The sequence below is a fragment of the Lactuca saligna genome, chromosome 9, assembly GCF_052625555.1.
Source record: "Lactuca saligna cultivar CGN05327 chromosome 9, ASM5262555v1, whole genome shotgun sequence".
Taxonomy (NCBI): domain Eukaryota; kingdom Viridiplantae; phylum Streptophyta; class Magnoliopsida; order Asterales; family Asteraceae; genus Lactuca; species Lactuca saligna.
Genome location: NC_136425.1, coordinates 187232157 through 187248650, shown reverse-complemented (window position 1 = coordinate 187248650; position 16494 = coordinate 187232157). Strand labels below are relative to the sequence as shown.

At 40.1% G+C, this 16494-nt stretch overlaps 1 pseudogene across 1 annotated transcript; it reads right to left on the bottom strand.

Moving 5' to 3' along the window:
• Positions 1-3395: 3395 nt before the first annotated feature.
• Positions 3396-9240, bottom strand: LOC145017032 (BRASSINOSTEROID INSENSITIVE 1-associated receptor kinase 1-like; annotated as a pseudogene). The gene is made up of 4 exons (XR_013666352.1): positions 9207-9240; positions 4436-4618; positions 3947-4342; positions 3396-3843 (listed from the first exon to the last, which is right to left on the bottom strand). The product of XR_013666352.1 is annotated as a BRASSINOSTEROID INSENSITIVE 1-associated receptor kinase 1-like (transcript).
• Between the last annotated feature and the right edge of the window lie 7254 nt (positions 9241-16494).

Below are 16494 nucleotides of genomic sequence, written 5' to 3'. Positions count from 1 at the left end.
TAGCGACTTTACGTGGTAAATGAACTTGGAAGGATTGGATCTATAAGTTAGTGGAACAGATCTGACCTTAGGAGTGAGTTTGAGTCATTGCATGGCATGAACTCGCCGAGTCCGAAGAACAGACTCCGGGAGTAGCATGAAGATTTCCCAGCACCACTCAGTGAGTGGTCTTGTCGAGTTGAGGGATTGACTCAGTGAGTCAGGGAGAGTCAGAGTGGGTTCACAGGTGAACTAAGTCAAGCTGGGACTCACCGAGTTGTTCTTGAGACTCGGCGAGTTGAGTCGTGGAAGCCCCACAACTCATACCAGGTGACACTCGTCGAGTTAGGAGAATACTCAACGTGTCAGGTGAGGATTTCAGGGAAATCAGTGTATGCGCTCAGACTCGCTGAGTCGCTTTGGTGCACTCGCTGAGTTCGGTCAAAGTTGACCATTGACCGTTGACCAGGGTTGACCAGTGTTGACTTAGTAGGGATAGTCAACCTTAGTCTTGAAAGTGTTACTTAGAAATATGTGTTGTATATAGGAGGATTATAGCTCGAGTGATTCAGGGATTTGCGACTTATCGAGATACACGAGGTGAGTCTTCTCACTATACTTTACCTTGAGTAGGTAATCAGAGTTATGATACAGTGCTTGTATTCTATATATGTGTTATGTGTTGCATTGCATTATTCTATGTGATTTATGATGTGCATGTTTACAGAGTTAGGACCTGGGGGTTCACAGAGTTTGGGTGCACGGACCCACAGAGTTATAGCCTCAAGTGGCTAATATTTGTTATATGTGGTATTTTGGGGAGCTCACTAAGCTTTGTGCTTACAGTGTTTGGTGTTATTTGTTTCAAGTACTAGTGACGACCGTGGGAAGGCGCCGGCTTGATCAGTACACACGCATGGGATTTTACGATTATGAGATCTTGGGATTTTGTATGACTAGGATTGAATTTCAAACATGGGTTTTTTTATGAATATTAAGTGAATTATGTTTTTATAAAATTCGAAATTTGTTTTGAAATTTACGGTGTTACAAATTGTAATGTTTAAAACAATGTACTGAATGAACAATATCAGTTGTAATATTTCAATGCGTGGTGATGAATGATGTTATGATTCATGTAGAATCATTGTGATGGTATTCAATTTAAGTCACAAGAGCCCTCGGACGTTTCCGTCGTCCGGTTCGGGGGTGTGACATAGTAGCACAGTCCTTTTGGGTTGCCCTCAAACATAACAACTGGACAAGATGATTTTTGGAGAAAGAGGTTGATTTATTATTTGATTAATAAACTGAAATAAATAATTTATTAATAAATTATTAGAATAATATATTAGATGTAAATAGTACTATTTAATTGATAATTAATTATAAATTAATTGGAATTAATTTTGTGATTAAAGGAATTAATCAAAAGTACAGGGACTAAAGTGGAATTGTTCAATAGTTGAGCAAAAAGCTCCAGAACCTTCCACACATAGCGTGGACGGTTTCTAGAGGCATTTTAGGGTTTCAAGAATTATCCTTAGAGGATAATTAGGAAGCTAGATAATTACCAATTCAAGATAATATTATTATATTGGTTTTCGACTTATCTAGGGTTTCCTACTTGCACTATATAAAGGCCCCCTAGCCTTTATCTTTCGGCCATCTCTTCTTCCTCTAGGGTTGGCCGAAATTATACTCTCCTTCCCCCTCTCTTCTTAATATCCTTCTTGCTAGCTTGGGTGTGAACCATTAAAGGCATGATGCTTGTGGTGCTTGCTTCCAAAGCTTCAACAAAATAAGGATCGTTGTTATTTGTTATAATAACAATACGGTGTGTAATCCTAAACCCTTTTATATTGTTTTCGAAAATAACCTAGGGTTTTTGGGTTCTTATTTTGATGTTCATAGTTATAGGTTCAATAGTGAAAACATAGATATTGTTTTAGGTTGCATGTACACTTAAGAGTTTAAATTTATTTTGTTATATGCCTAAAACCCATCAGTCTCTAGGGTTGCTGATAACCCACAAGGTGTGTTGTTTGCCTACTGAGACTTTGTATATTCTCCAAGGTTGCTGATAACCCATAGCTATTTATGTGTTGTGTTGTATGAGATATCTTGGGGAAATCACTAAGCTTCGTGCTTACAGTTGTTGATTATATGTGTTTCAAGGTTCTGAGGATCGCGGGAAGACGAAGGTCTGATTGTACACACTCGTTGGGTGATTTGTTACTGGTATTTTGTGGCACTCAGATATTTTTTGATGATGATTTGTATTGATAATTGTGTTTTTCCGATGATTTGGTTTATGAAAAATATTTTGGATAATTTAAAAATGAAATTTTTGGTTTCAAATTTTAGGTATTATATATATATATATATATATATATATATATATATATATATATGTGTGTGTGTGTGTGTGTGTGTGTATGTGTGTGTGTTTCATAATCCTAGGTAAACTATGAGCCAAAAAAGAACTATGGATTATTTTTTAAAACGAAAAGACCATGTTCATTACCCACAAATGAGTTTTGTTACTAATAATATCAAGGAAAATGGTCATAATACACCCTCACGACCTGAAAAATAATAGTAACATCGAATAGCTAATATTGAATCTAAAAAAATGATATTTCATATTTAAAAGATGTAAAGTTAGATTCTTTGATTCGTTATCCCAGAAAACGACATTCGGTTTTAACGTATCCAACTCACCATCGAGTTAGGTCATATACAATTATCATATCATGGTTAACTAAATGAAACAACAATATGGCAAAGATTGTGTTTTCATAGTCCATGAATATATTCCCCCGTTATTCTATAATCCTGATTCCTCTCCCCTGCTGATATCACTCCCTTATCGGTTGGCAATTTGACAAAATGTGATAGAATGTCTATTTTTATCCCTAGAAACATTCCTATAGATGTGAAGAAGACCAAGAATTTTGTACAGACTAAAAAGCACACTTTGTGGTGTATTAAAGGTGCAACAAGTTATGGTCTAGTTTATATCAAAAGAAATATGAATGGAAAGAAAGAAAGGTTGAGTAAATCAATGGGAAAAGTCAACTTTGAAAAAATGAAGATGACGCAAAGTTTTGGGATTAAGGGGAAAATGTTGGGATAATCCTGAAAAGTTGGGACAGTTCTAACATTAAACCCAGGGGCATTTTTGGAAAGTTTCTTTTTTAAAGTTTTTTGAGTTAGTTTAGGAATTGGATTCTATCTTGTCTAGTATAAATAGGGTAACGTTTTGATGTATTTAGTATTAGTTTTAAAGCTTTGAATCAATAAAACTTGCAGCCTAAGTAAATTTTCCGGATTTCTTGTTTCTCCCCTATTTTGGTTCTCCTCTGTTTCATTTTTCTTCTTTTTTGCACAGTGAATTGAGCCTTGTTCTGATTTCCCTATTCAGTTTCCTTCTTTGTTTTATGACACACTTTCATAGAATCAAGTAAATTGATTCCTCAATAATCCATTCCGAAAGAATCAATCGAATTGATTCCAACAAACCACTACTAAACACGAATGCAATCATCTAGCACCAGACAATTGATCATTGCTAAGGTTATAATTTGAATCCACAATAACACAATCGATATTCAGATTGTGAGTGTAGATGTCTTTGTGTTGCAAAATCTCCTCTTTGTGCCACTCCTTCCACCTCTCCGCTAACCCATCACCTTCAAGCATTTTCACAACTTTCGATATCTTGGGTCGCTCCATTGGTTTGACTTGTGTGCACAATACAGCTATCTGTATCAACTTTTCCACTTCATCCTCCATGTAGTTACCTTCTAATTCTGTATCGACCAATGTCTTCAGATTCTTATCCTTCAATAGTCTTTTCACCTACACAATTTCAAACTCAATCATCTATCCAAAAAACACAAACTTATGCCTTAAATAAAGATGATATGATCGAACTAGATCCAAGGCTTGTTAACATGCTTACCAAATCAAGCAACAGGATCTCGTTATGATTGTCAAGGCGAGCACGATCATAGGCCCGTTGCCTGGTGATGAGTTCCAGAAGCATAACACCATACCCAAAAACATCGGTTTTTTTTTTAAGATCTCCCAGTGGATGTATACTTTAGCGCTATGTGTCCAATAAAACCACGGGCGTGTGTTGTAACATGAGTATCATTGTAGTCCATGAGTTTAGCCAACCCAAAGTCTCCGATAACAGCTACAAACTCCTCATCGAACAAGATACTTGAGGCTTTCACATAACGATGAATGATCTTTGGGTCACAATGGTCATGCAAAAAAGCAAGGCCCCTTGCGGATCCCAGTGCTATTCGTTTCCTTGTCGACCAATAAAGTGCAGGTTGTGTATCAGGTCGATCTACAATAATTTATCAATTAGTTTGTTAGGTAATATGACAAGTTGTAACCGATTCTTCTATTTAAAATCAGAAAACCGTGTATTTGAAAATACCATGTAGACAGGATGCAACACTGCCATTGACCGTATAGGGATACACAATCAACCGTTCAGTTTGTCTCATGCAAAACCCTTGCAGCTGGAGTAGATTCCTATGTACCACTTTGGTTATCATCTCAACCTCCTTTTGAAACTATAATTCGTTACCTTGAACATAACCTGTGCCGTGTAACATATCTTTTCAAAAAAAAATTACATTTCAGAAAAAAAAAAATTGAGGGGTAGCACGGGCAACCCCTGGCTATTAACTGGTTAGGGACAAAGTAGCGTATGAGGTGAGGCATTTAATCCATTTATTTTTCGTCAAAGGGAGTATTGGCAGTATAATAGATGACTCAAAAATAACTTTAGAATTTGGACAATACCTTTAGAATATAAGAGCATAAATTGATAATAACTTGTTAACTTAATATAGACTTCCATGATTAGCTTATCACTACCAGAATGAAAGGCATCAGCGGCGACACGTAACTTTTGTGTTATGTGTCGTCGCTAAAAGTGGTTGTCGCTGCTAATGCCTATCGACCCCGATCTATGTCGAAATATGAGGTGAAACCTTATCCGTTGATCATTTTGTCCCTAATCGAAGGACTGAAAATCGATACCGTACATACCAATAGCGGCGACGGTGTCGCCGCTAATACTCGAAAATTTTGACCGCCAAAGTTTCCCCCAAAGGTGTCTCCGATAATACTCAAATGACCATCAAAATTTCCCCCCAAGGGTGTCGCCGCTAATACCCTTCGTAGATATAACCCCCTTCAGCTCATTTTTCCTATTCTGTGAACTCTTTTCTCTCAGTCACCACTCCGGCAACAACCCCTTCTTTTCTATTTTTCTTATTCTTTATCTTCTCTCCATGTGACATACTCGTTGTTGGTTTCAGATTGTTTCTGTCCCTTGCTTAAATTTGTTGTTGTCTGCTAGAAATTGGCCAAAAAATTGGTCCTACTACCAAAATACCGCCACCGACACTACTAGAAAAACAATCTTTTACGACGTGCAATGTGTGTCGTAAAACCCTCAGAAGACACGCAAATGCGTGTCAAGGATGGCCCTATCATAACGAGAGGCGACACACTTTTGCGCGTCGTCAATAGACGACACGCATTTACGACGTGCATTTATGACACGAATTTAAGACTCGCATTTACGACGCGCAATGTGTATCAAGGAAACCCCCAGCTGCTACAGGGATCAGCGTAGGGATCTGCACCCGCTGCTATACGAGCTACCGAGAGTCGGCTCGTGAAGGCCAAGGCGTCGAAGGTTCATGAGAGAGCCTTCCAGCTGATAGCGGAGGAGGTCCGTGCGGCACCTGATATCGTGGCAGGTATGTATTCCTTTATTTATTCTATTTTGAGTTATGTGTGCTTATATTGTGATATGCGTAGGTACTTTTCTTGTGAGTTATGTACCTGCCTTGGTGTTATTTGACTCAGGTGCGAGTCGATCCTTCGTATCATTAGTGTTTAGTCGCCACATCAGTATCCGCCGTGAGTCGTTGAGTCGACCTCTAAGAGTTTCTATAGCCGACGAGCATGTCGTTTTCGCTACTGGTGTGTTCCGAAGATCTGTGCTGGAGATTTTTGGTGTCGAGTTTCCGATTGATCTGGTACTAATTACGATGGTTGATGTATGTGTCATCGTGGGCATGAATTGGTTAAGCCGATTTGGAGCAGTGATTGATTGCGAGCGTCAGTTGGTGACTATTAGAGACCCTAGTGGGGGAGTGCTTACAGTATATGGCGAGGGTACCAGATATGGGTCAACTTTCTGCTCTGCTGCCAGGGCGTGGCAGAGTTTGCAGCAAGATTGTATGTGTTTTCTAGCGTATGTGATGGATATGCGGGTTCCTGCTGGGAGACCGAGTTCTATCACCGAGGTTCCAATAGTGAGTGAGTTCCCGGATGTTTTCCCCGAGGAGTTACCAGGTATGCCTCCCGAGAGGCAAGTGGAGTTCCGGATTGATTTGATTCCGGGAGCGGCACCTATCGCCAAGGCACCTTATCGCCTTGCGCCACTAGAGATGCAAGAGTTATCCTCGCAGCTCCAGGAGCTGCTTGGGAAGGGATTTATCAGACCGAGTAGCTCGCCGTGGGGAGCGCTGATCCTTTTTGTTAAGAAAAAGGATGGTTCACACCGGATGTGCATTGATTACCAGGAGTTGAACAAGCTGACAGTCGAGAACCGTTACCCACTTTCGAGGATTAACAATTTGTTCGACCAGTTGCAGGGCGCGTCTTGGTTTTTCAAGATCGATTTGAGGTCTAGATATCATCAGATGAGAGTCTGTGAGGAGGATATCCAAAAGACGGCCTTTAAGACTCGTTATGGGAAATACAATTTCGTGGTGATGCCTTTTAGGCTCAACAACGCACTGGCAGCATTCATAGATCTCATGAACGGGGTGTGCAGGCCTATGTTGGATCGATCGGTGATCGTGTTCATTGATGATATCTTGGTGTATTCGACATCCAAATAGTAGCACGAGGAGCATATGAGAGATATTCTTGGAGTTTTGAGATCGGAGAGGTTGTATGCCAAATTCTCCAAGTGTGAATTCTGGTTACTGAGGTCCAGTTCCTAGGTAATCTCGTTAATCGGAATGGGATATTGGTCGACCCAGCCAAGATTGAGGCAGTTATGCGATGGGAGGTGCCGAGATCCCCATCCGAGATCAGGAGTTTTCTTGGATTGGCCGGCTATTATCGGAGATTTATCAGAGATTTCTCCAAGATTGTCGTCCCCCTCACAAGGTTAACCTAGAAAGGCATTACTTTTACTTGGGGTCCCGATAAGCAAATCTCATTTGAGACTCTTCGCCAGAGATTCTACGATGCCTTGGTGTTAGCCCTTCCTGAGGGAGTGGAGGACTTTGTGGTTTTCTGTGATTCATCTATATCAGGGTTGGGTGCAGTGTTGATGTAGAGAGGGCACGTGATAGCATTTGCATCGAGGCAGTTGAAGCCTCATGAGGCGAGATATCCCACCCACGATCTAGAGCTTGGGGCGGTGGTATTCGCCCTCAAGATCTGGCACCATTACTTTTACGGGGTCCGGTGTACCATATACACAAATCAAAAAAGCCTGAAGTATCTCATGGATCAGCCTAACCTAAACATGAGACAAAGGAGATGGTTGGATGTGGTGAAAGACTATGACTGTGAGATCCTGTATCATCCGGGCAAGGCTAATGTGGTAGCCGACGCCCTGAGCCGTAGAGCAGAGATTGCTCCGATCTGAGATATGTGTATGAGGATGACGGTGATGACTCCAGTCCTAGATACCATTCGAGAGGCTCAGGTGGAGGCCTTGAGACCGCAGAACTGCATGAGATAGCGGGTGATTGGACAGGTGTCCAAGTTTGTGACGGATAGCCGAGGGCTTATGACTTTCCGAGGGTGGATTTGGGTGCCCTTTACGAGCAGAGCTCGACATATACAGATGGAGGAGGCGCATAGATCGAGATTCTTGATTCATCCTGGGGCTACTAAGATGTATTTGGACCTGAAGAGAGATTACCGGTGGCCCTGTATGAAGCGGGATGTTGCTTGGGTGGTTGAGAGGTGCTTGACCTGCCGTCGGGTCAAGGTAGAGCACCAGCATCCGCATGGTCCATTGCAGCCTCTGGAGATTACCCAGTGGAAGTGGGAACAGATCTTTATGGACTTTATCACCAAGCTACGGAGGACTACATGTGGAGTTGACGCAATTTGGGTGATTGTGGACCGACTGACGAAGAGTGCTCACTTCCTTGATATTAGTGAGAGCTCTTCTGCAGATAGATTGGCCGAGATTTATGTGAGAGAGGTGGTATCTCAGCATAGAGTGCTGATTTCGATAGTGTCAGACTGAGACGTACGCTTTACTTCCAGATTCTAAAAAGAAACTTCATGAGGAGTTGGGAACGCGATTGCATTTTAGTACTGCGTACCACCCATAGACGGGCGGGCAGAGCGAGCGGACGATTCAGACGCTTGAGGACATGATGCGTGCCTGTGTCATGGACTTCGAAGGAAGTTGGGACACTTACTTACCCCTAGCTGAGTTTTCCTATAACAAAAGCCACCATTCAAGTATTGGTATGCCTCCCTTTGAGCTATTATATGGGAGGAGGTGTCGGACTCCTATTTGTTGGGGAGAGGTAGGACATAGAGTGATGGGTGGCACTAAGATAGTGCTAAAGACGACTGAGCAGATTCAGCATGCTAGATAGAGATTACTGATGGCCCAGAGTTGCCAGAAGAGTTATGCAAACAGGCGACGATCCGAGCTAGAATTCCAGGTCGGATATTTTGTCCTCCTGAAGGTATCCTCATGGGTCCGATTCAGAAAACAAGGAAAGTAGGGGGCCCGATACATTGGTCCTTTCAAAGTGACTGCCAGAGTAGGAAGAGTAGCCTACCGGTTGCAGCTACCGGCGGAGTTGAGTCAGGTTCATAACACCTTCCATGTATCTCAGTTAAGGAAGTGTGTAGCTGATGAGACGGCAGTGGTACCCCTAGAGGACATTTAGGTGGATGCGAGTCTGAATTACATTAAGAGACCGATCGCGATTTTAGATCAAAAGGTGAAGGTTCTGAAAAACAAGGAAGTGCCCCTGGTTTAGGTCCAGTGGCAGCATTAGAAAGGGTCCGAGTCGACTTGGGAGCCGGAGTCGGAGATGCGGGAGCATTATCCAGACTTATTTGCGGAGCATGAATTCGAGGGCGAAGTCGGATTCTAGTGGGTGAGAATTGTAACATCCCAAGTCCAGGTATACCTTTCAAACCTTGATCTTTTGAGCATTTGTCCATTTTGGCCCTTTTTGGAAAAAGGTGGTAAATGAGTACACGGGGCGTACTAGAGAGTACGCTCAGCGTACTCATATGCATGCATTTGACGCAGAGACCACCTAGTACGCTAGGCATACCAAAGGGTACGCTGAGCGTACTAGGCCGAGAATGAAAACCCTAATTGTTGGTGAGTCCTCTATATAAAGGATATGATAGCCTCATTCATGGCCACCATTCCCAGACACCAAACCCTCATAACCCTAAATCATCGTTCTTATGGCTTGTGAGTACATTTGAGAGCTTGTGAGCGTGATCTTGTGTTCTTGAAGTGGATAAGAAGCCTTGGTGAAGAAGGAGTGAGAGTCCAGGATTTTAGATCTGAGCTCAGTTGTGTGGAAAGCTTCACATAGAGGTATAAAGCTTCAAGCTTTCTCACTCTTTTGATTTGTCCATTTATATGGAGTATTTTAGGGTTTTGTCCCAAAAGATGGAGACTTTATGAGATAATGAGCTCTAGAGGCCACGATCAACCACCTTTTAGTGTATTTTGTGGAGTAAAGTCATAAAAATCCAATCTTAGACGTTAGGAACAAGCCATGCATGAGGTATGAGCTTTATGAGGAAAGAGGATGAGTGTTTGTGACCTAATCAGCCATGCAAAGGCTTAAAGTCACTGACTTTATGGATTAAGAGATATTAGGGAGTCCAGATCTATGATATGAGCCAAGGTCTTAACTGATTAAGACCAAATATGGGAGGAGAGTGAAACTGGGACTTACGTTGGTCGTAATCCTAGTACGCGCAGCGTAGGGGTCAAGCATCCTTGGTATCTACATGGCAGCTACGCCCAGTCTAGGGAGCTGGTACGCGCAGCGTACTCTCTGTCATTGACTTTTGGTTGACTTTTAGGGTTTTGGTCAACGTGTGGTCTATTGAGCCCATGGAGATTTAAAATGGTCTTTTACCCTTCTGTGAGTATTTGGAAGGGTTAGTCTAGCTTCATGAGAGCATATATTAATTAGGGATAATTATTGTGTGTGTTAGGCGGAGGTTGGACTGGTGATTCGAGTTCAAGGTTGTCCAATTCTTACGAGGTGAGTCTTCTCACTATACTTTACCTAGAGTGGTATTTATGTGTGACCAGAGGGTTGTATGTGCTTATTTGAGTTATGCATTTGTCTGTGTGATATATATGCTATATTATGTGTTACTAAGATCGGACCGGGGGGTCCAACGAGCTGTGAGACCAGAGGGTCTTCACTGAGACCGGACCAGAGGGTCCAACGAGCCATGAGACTAGAGGGTTCCACTAAGACACATAGAGTGGAGGGTCTTACAGAGTTATAGCCTCGAGTGGCTAATGTGTTGTATGTCGTATTTTGGGGAACTCACTAAGCTTCGTGCTTACCGTATTATGTGTTATGTGTTTCAAGTACTTCTCAGGATCACGGGAAGGTGCTGACATGATTGTACACACACATCAGATTTTGAGTTATGATTCAGAGGATCCTGGAGTTTTTTTATATATACAGTTTTTGGATTATGGGATTTGATGTTTTGACATTGTGACTTTTGGGATTTTGTTACTATGATAATTATATTTTGAAATTGAAAATTTTGATTCAAAAATTTACGTCGTTACAAAATGAATTTTTGATAGAAGACTATTTAGAGTAAATAATCTTAACAAAGCTATAGTATATGTCACATGGTTTCCGTATATATAAAGAACGCCGAAATCTGAGTTATAACGAATAAATTATGACATGTCGAAGTTTTGCGGCTAAACCGGCACGGCACAGCGTAACGTAAAAAGTGACTTTTTGATAAATTACTTTCTAGCCTTATAAATCTAAATGAAAGTCGTAGTATACGTCAAACCGAGAGCGTGCATAAAAAGAATGCCCAAATCTGACTTCGTATGAGGAAGTTATGATTTTTCTAAGATTTAGCATAGTAGTGCACAACCCGGAATTCGAATTTTAGAGAGACCAATTTTTAGCCGACACAACCTAATCAAGAATCAAATATCTCGTTAATAAGAGCTCAACGATAAAAAGACAGATGAAAACGAACATCAGATGAGAAAGTTATGAATTTTTAATGGACTTTACCTGTCCAGACCTGTTAAAATATAACTTTAAAAATAAAGTCAAAATTAGCCAATGAAATCTAAATGAAAGTTGTAGATCATGTTGCCTCCTACGCGTGGATATTAAGAACGTCAAAAATGGAGCTCGTATGCAAAAGTTATGGATTTTAGAAGTAACTAGTTTTTGAAGTGATCTGTGAGTGACACGTGGCACAAATCCTAACCATTGCTTCCTCTCCATGCCTTGCCACCAGATGGTGACACTTGGCACTCAACTCAACGAGTTGGAGGCCCTGAACTCGGCAAGTTGGTCCAAATCTCATCCTATAAATAGAGGCGCAAATCTCTCATTTCTTCACACCATTCTCAATCCTTCTCTCCCAACACCCCCCCCCCCCCCAAACCCTCAAGTCTTTTCCCTAGCACTTCCTAAGTGTTAGAGGCGAGTTCCGTAGAGCCAGAAGGCTCCGAGAAGAAGAGATTTCGTCACGAAAGTTCTACCCCCGCAGAACCCGATTCCTAGCCAAACCCCTGGTAAGTGAGATATGGTTACCTTACTTTAAGTATAGCTTATGTTTAAGTTTAATATTGTTATTATGAACTTATAAACAATCTATGTATTATAAAATATAATATACAAAGTGTTAGTATAATATCGTTTAACTACTCGCGGTACGGGGAATCTAGTTTGAAGAGCCGCATAGGGTTGTTGGATTTTAGAAGTGATATAACGCCAAAATGGTTCTGTCCTTCGGTGTTTCATGTCTGACCCATGTCTATACATAGTGGTTGAAAAGTATTGTTTAACACTTATAAAACAATATCGCTCGTAAATTGTTGCTATAAATATTAGACGAAAATCTAGTGGTAATGATACTAGGTTGCATCGAAGGAAAATATAATTGTTAGAAGCGAAGCACTGCCCGAGTTTGGAATCATCACTTTAACAAGTGAGTGCATAGTTCCTTTCATGAACATGATTTTAATACAATTACTGATTAAAGTATTAAATATATGTTTATGTGTGAAATATTTGATATTGCTTAAAATACGTGTTAAGAACATATATGATAATATATTATGATTTAGGATATAGAGTAAACCTAAATTTAATTAAGAGGAATATTGGGTAGTATATCCTTATGAGTACGAGTGATATATACACGGAGGGTAGAACTTTAAAATTTGTCATTGATCTGAGATCATGGATTAGACTTAGTCATTTGTCCTTAGTCCGAGAGTATGGAGAGGATATGATTATTAGTCATTAATCTGGGAGCATGGATTAGACACAGTCAATTGTCCATAGTCCGGGAGTATGGAATGGGCATAATTATTGATCTGGGAGCTTGGATTAGACATACCTGATCCGGGAGTATGGATTAGGTAAATAGGTAAATTTTAGATCTGGGAGTATGGATTAGGTAAAGATGTTAATTTTAGATCTGGGAGTACGGATTAGGTAAAGAGGTTAATTTTAGATCTGGGAGTACGAATTAGGTACAGAGGTTAATTTTAGATCCGAGAGTATAGATCGTGTCATTGTAAGGATCGATGGGGTGTGGTAAAATTGATTATATGAGGTGAAATTGTATATGTTGTGAGTTTTAAAACACACACACACACACACACACACACATATATATATATATATATATATATATATAACATTGTGGGATTAAAATCCCTATGTACTCACCAGGTTTACCAACCTGACCCACTCAGTTTATTTGTATCACAAGTGTCGATACGAAGCTACATTACACTGAGAGATTAAAGGAAATGTAGTTCACTAGTGTAAATAAATGTAAGGTCTGTTTATGCTTATGAATCTGTATTTACAATGACATCCCAAAGTTTTAATAGAAACAAAATACATTTCTTCGTAAATGGTTTGATAATATGTTTATCATGTTTTTCTGGGAACAAATTCCGCAATATTATTCTTTAAAAATGAATACTCTGATTTTCAGAAAAGCATAAATAAAATTTTTTTAAATGACCGTGAATTTAGGGATGTGACGATTAAATATATTTAAGTACGTGTAAGGGAAGCAGTAAGAAGAGTTGACATGGAGGTTGAGTTTTGTGGATTGGTTTTGAAATAACGTGATGAACATGGGTAGCAATTATATGACTAGAAGTGTAAGTGGCAATATGTCGATAAAGCTGATGTGGTTGTCGATGTAGTAGCAGACGATGAAATAGCAGTGGAAGAGGATGTTGACATGGAAAATAAAACACATGGAGGTGTCGAGAGCCACTAAGGAGATCAAATTATGTTTCGGCAATGTTGCTAGGGCAGCGGAAAGGGTGGGGGTGTCGTTCACACTTTTAGGGTAGTGGAAGGTGGCACGGTTGGTTTTATTAAGAGTGTGGAGTGAAGAAAACCATTTTATAACTCGGTCTAAGTCACTAATGAAACATCCCTTTTTTCAGTTTAAATGAATAACTTATTTAAAAATCATTTATCATTCTTATAAAATCATCTTTGCAGAAAATATGCTCCCAGAGTCTTAAATTGTTAAAAGTTCGCAGTTCAAAAGATTAAACTTTGAGGGTGTTCAATATTACCGCACAACATTAATTCAAAGAAAAGGATATAAAAATGATGCCCTTGTATATATCCAAGGTCTCCTTTAATGCCTTCAATCACTACTCTCACACGATTATATGTCAAAAATATAGTTTAGGCATTGGAAATGCCTAGTGAGTAATGTTTGGATTCAACATATTTATGGTCGAAGGAATAGGCATATTTCTTAAACTAATGATAATTCACTAAAAGTGATAGATATGAAGCAAAGATCAAAAACCAGATGGGTGGTAGATGGGGATGAGAACTCGAAATTCTTCCATGGATACGTAAACAATAGCAAAAGAAAAAACAAAATTGCGGGTCTAATGATAAACGGAAAATGGTCCACCGGTGTCAAAGAATTAAAAAACGAAGCCTTTCGTTTTTTCCAGCACAAATTCAGCGAGCAATGGGTATCACGCCCCAAACTTGTCAACCCCAACATCAAATCTATTGATATGATGGATGCCATCAGGTTGGAGGCCCCTTTCTCAGTTGATGAAGTTAAGAAGGCAGTATGGGCCTGTGGTGGAGACAAGGCTCCGGGCCCAAACGGGTTGACCTTTAAGTTTATAAAGAAATATTGGGGCGTAATTGCAGATGACGTGATGAACTTTGTTGGCCACTTTGACGAATTTGGTACCCTAGGGAGGGGATGTAACTCTTCTTGCATCACACTAGCTCCAAAAGTTAAAGACCCATCCACCCTTAGTGACTATAGACCAATCAGCTTGATTGGTTGTATGTATAAGATAATATCAAAACTACTTGCCACAAGGATTAAGTCAGTTGTGGGGAAGATTGTGGGGAGGCACAATCGGCATATGTTGCAGTAATAAGTATACTCGATGGTCCGTTAATAGTTAATGAACTATGCGGGTGGGCAAAAAGTATCAAGAAAAACATTCTACTCTTCAAAGTGGACTTTGATAAAGCGTTTGATTCCATTAACTGGGAATACTTGGATTTGATCTTAAGTCAAATGGGATTTGGGACAAAATGGAGAAAATGGATTTGTGGATGCCTGTCATCCTCAAGAGCATCGGTGGTTGTAAACGGATCGTTAACAAAAGAGTTCAACATCTCGAAAGGTGTCAGGCAAGGGGATCCACTCTCCCCTTTTCTATTTATAATAGCAATGGAAGGGTTAAATGCAGCAATGAAATCGGCGGTGGAAAAAGAAATATTCAAAGGAATACAAGTACCTAGAGATGGCCCGATAATTTCACACCTTTTTTATGCAGATGACGCATTGTTTATAAGGGAATGGTCAAGGAATAACCTGAAAAATCTTGCAGCTATACTCAAGTGTTTTCACGTATCCTCAGGATTGAAGGTAAACTACAACAAATCAAAAGTCGTGGGTGTTGGTGTGTCATCAGAAGAAAATGCTAGGTGGGCACAAATTTTGGGATGTGTATCGGGATCTCTTCCCTTTACATATCTTGGAGTACCGGTTGGTGCAAACATGAAGCTGATAAAGAACTGGAAACCAATAATTGATAAATTCCAAGCTAAGCTTTCTACTTGGAAATCCAAAACGTTGTCATTCGAAGGAAGACTCACATTAACTAAGGCGGTCTTGGGTAATCTTCCAACTTACTACATGTCACTTTTTAAAGCCCCGATCGGGGTCATTGAATCACTTGAAAAGATACGTCGGAAATTCCTATGGGGTGGAAGTGAGGAAAAGAGCAAAATTCATTGGGTTGCATGGGATAAAGTAATTGCTCCTAAGGAACTCGGTGGGATCTATTAGAGCATTAAACGTAGCGTTGCTGGTGAAATGGTGGTGGAGAATTAAACAAGAAACATCTTCTCTGTGGGCTAAAGTTATTGTAGGAATACACAATTTAAAAAACAAACCGATGGATTACTTAGCAAAAAGGAAATTCAAAGGTGGCTGGAACAATATTGCTGGTGTGAAAAGGACATCGAAGCGATGGGTTTTAGATTCAATGAAATTTTTCAACAAATAATAAAGTCTGGAGATAATACACAATTCTGGCAAGATACATGGGCAGGCTCTGAAAAATTAAAAATAGTTTACCCAGGACTATATGAGATTGAGATGAATAAAACATGTAATCGTAGCAGGCAAATTTATGGGGAAGTGGAAGAAACGTCCATTGACTTCAGATCTGGCAGCCCTAGTGGATGGTATATCAGCAGCTATTGGACCAGTTAGTTTACAATTGGGTGAAGACAAATTCTCCTGCCAACTAGCACCTGATGGCATTTATCAGGTAAATCTACTAAGGAGGAAAATTGATACACAACCTTCTATATCAGGTAATCACAACCAACTCACCTGGAGTAAACTCATTCCTATAAAAGTCATAACTTTCATTTGGAGAGCTGCATTGGAAAGGATCCCAACAACTATGGCACTTTCACATAGGAGAGTCAAGATCGAAACAAACAATTGTAGTGCCTGCATAGGTGAATCGGAATGTGCAAATCACGTGTTGATTAAATGCCCTTTTGCAGCCCCTGTTATACATAAAATAATTAGGTGGTGTGATGTTACTACATGTAATATTCAGAACATAGACGAGTTGATCCAAAAAAAAGGAAAAGATTCAATGCAATTTGTTATGGGATG